The 2,070-nt window shown below is 42.5% G+C and overlaps 1 protein-coding gene across 2 annotated transcripts in view; it reads left to right on the top strand.

The window, feature by feature from the left end:
• The first annotated feature begins 386 nt into the window (after nucleotides 1–386).
• LOC106814386 (nuclear cap-binding protein subunit 1-like) overlaps nucleotides 387–2,070 on the top strand; it is a 10,728-nt gene continuing 9,044 nt past the window's right edge. The window contains exon 1 of one of the 2 annotated variants that reach the window (XM_014818696.1): nucleotides 387–411. The gene's annotated coding sequence lies outside the window, so the exon portion shown is untranslated. Of the gene's footprint in view, nucleotides 412–519; nucleotides 611–2,070 lie in introns of those variants that run through there. The other variant, XM_014818695.1, reaches the window with a different exon arrangement.

Below are 2,070 nucleotides of genomic sequence, written 5' to 3'. Positions count from 1 at the left end.
AGCAAATCAGTCAAGAAACGGCATGATATTTGGGCTAATTTACTCAAACCCATGTTGTTTTAAAGAAAACATACTAGCGCCTAAATCCTTCCTAATGTTATACCGTTTGGGGAAAAAAATTTCGCGGCCGGGCCACGTCGTCGTCGTTACCGTCTACCGATATGTTAAATATCGAAGGTAATGTTGCCATTTGAACTGATGGCAATTAGACGTTACTTACATACATATGAGTATTCACAGTGTTCTTTCTTTTTCCTGCTTTAAAATATTATTATTAATCATCACCGAATATTACGTACACAACACAGTCCAGTGCAGTGTTGGCATTCAACATGTGGAAAACGTCATGATTATGTGCGTACTTTTCTACTGTGGCTGATAAATATAATTTACACTCAGTCGGTTTAATAGGTATATACATCTTAATACTAAGTTTACGAATCTGAGGAAATATGTAACACCCCATTTTGCTTAGAGACTGTAAATGTATGATTATGCACCGATCTATGAAATGTAACACGTACCTAACCCGTAACCGTTCCAGCCACTGTAAAATTTTACATCTAAACAAGAGAACATCAAAAGGAACGCGTGGGAACCATATTTGCCGGTAAAACCAACATGTTGTTGTGTTTCGTAGAATTGTAGTTTTTTGTTGTATTTACGCACACATGATGAGCATTGCTTTTGTCTGATAACTGATATTTTATCAAGGCTGCAGATAAATTAATTAAAATTTTGCGTTCTGATAGTCTGTATAGACTATACTATATAGTTAATTAAGTACGCATACGACGGCATATTGAAATTCCATTGTCATGGTTGTGGAATTCGGTTACAGTCCTATAAATTAATAGCCCGAAGGTCCGATAGACCGAAGCCCGATAGACCGTAGGTTTATTCGAATACGCAGTGGTTACACGTCTGGAATTGGTCGCCTAGCCTTCAGGCTACGCATCCGGACATCCACTGACGCCGTATTCGAACGTGAATATGCCGCACATCCACCGATGCCACTATAAACCATATATATGCCCTAACGGTAACCTAGCTCTAGTAACTGTAGACCGAATAATTCTGTCCCATATAACCTTTTTTATATTTTGGTGAGCACAGGCACTTGGAAGCGTTTCAACTGTAAACACACGCCGCCGCCATTGCGCGCACACTGACACATAAATATATAGCAAGTGAGAAAGCGTGCGCCAGGAATTCGCTCGACGCTCGCTTGATTACACACGATTACAACAGAAATACTCAACCTTACGACTCCATCTTTGCTGCTAATTGAAGTACAGTGTTCACTTGTTGTAAAAATATTATGTCTCACTTCGAAACAGAGCTGTGTCACGCAAAATCACGAATTAAATCATGAAATTCTCGCGATTGCTAGCACTGCGCGCGCGATTGTAACAACCTTAAGTACATGGCGGAAGGCGGCGCACTGCATTTTGGGTAACAACGACGTTGCTTTCCGCCTCCATGTGTGCCCCGTCAAAGCCGCCAGTGGGGCGTTGCTATAGATACCATAGACGGGACCAACTTTCGTTACCTCTGCACGTTTTCAAGACAGTTACATCGGAGTGTACAGTCTGATAGTTGGAGCATGGAGCGAGTCGAGTCGCCGGAGGCATGCTGTTCGAAAAATGACGTCACGAATATGGCCGGTAGGGGGTCTCCAGATCCCGAAGTTGTTACAATCGCGCGCGCAGTGCTAGCGATCGCGAGAATTTCATGATTTAATTCGTAATTTTGCGTGACAGCTCTGTTTCGAAGTGAGACATAATATTTTTACAAGTGAACACTGTACTTCAATTAGCAGCAAAGATGGAGTCGTAAGGTTGAGTATTTGTGTTGAAATCCTGTGAAATCAAGCGAGCGTCGAGCGAATTCCTGGCGCACGCTTTCTCACCTGCTATATATTTATGTGTCAGTGTGCGCGCAATGGCGGCGGCGTGTGTTTACAGTTGAAACGCTTCAAGTGCCGGTGTTGGTGAGGGTTATATTGGGACAGAACGGGGTTTATTGAAATTTCGTAAGATCGCATGCAAAATGCATGCGCTGCGAATG

This window comes from Priapulus caudatus, unplaced genomic scaffold (genome assembly GCF_000485595.1).
Source record: "Priapulus caudatus unplaced genomic scaffold, Priapulus_caudatus-5.0.1 Scaffold917, whole genome shotgun sequence".
Taxonomy (NCBI): domain Eukaryota; kingdom Metazoa; phylum Priapulida; class Priapulimorpha; order Priapulimorphida; family Priapulidae; genus Priapulus; species Priapulus caudatus.
The sequence above is the reverse complement of the archived record's forward strand: the minus strand, read 5'-3'. Positions and strand labels throughout refer to the sequence as shown.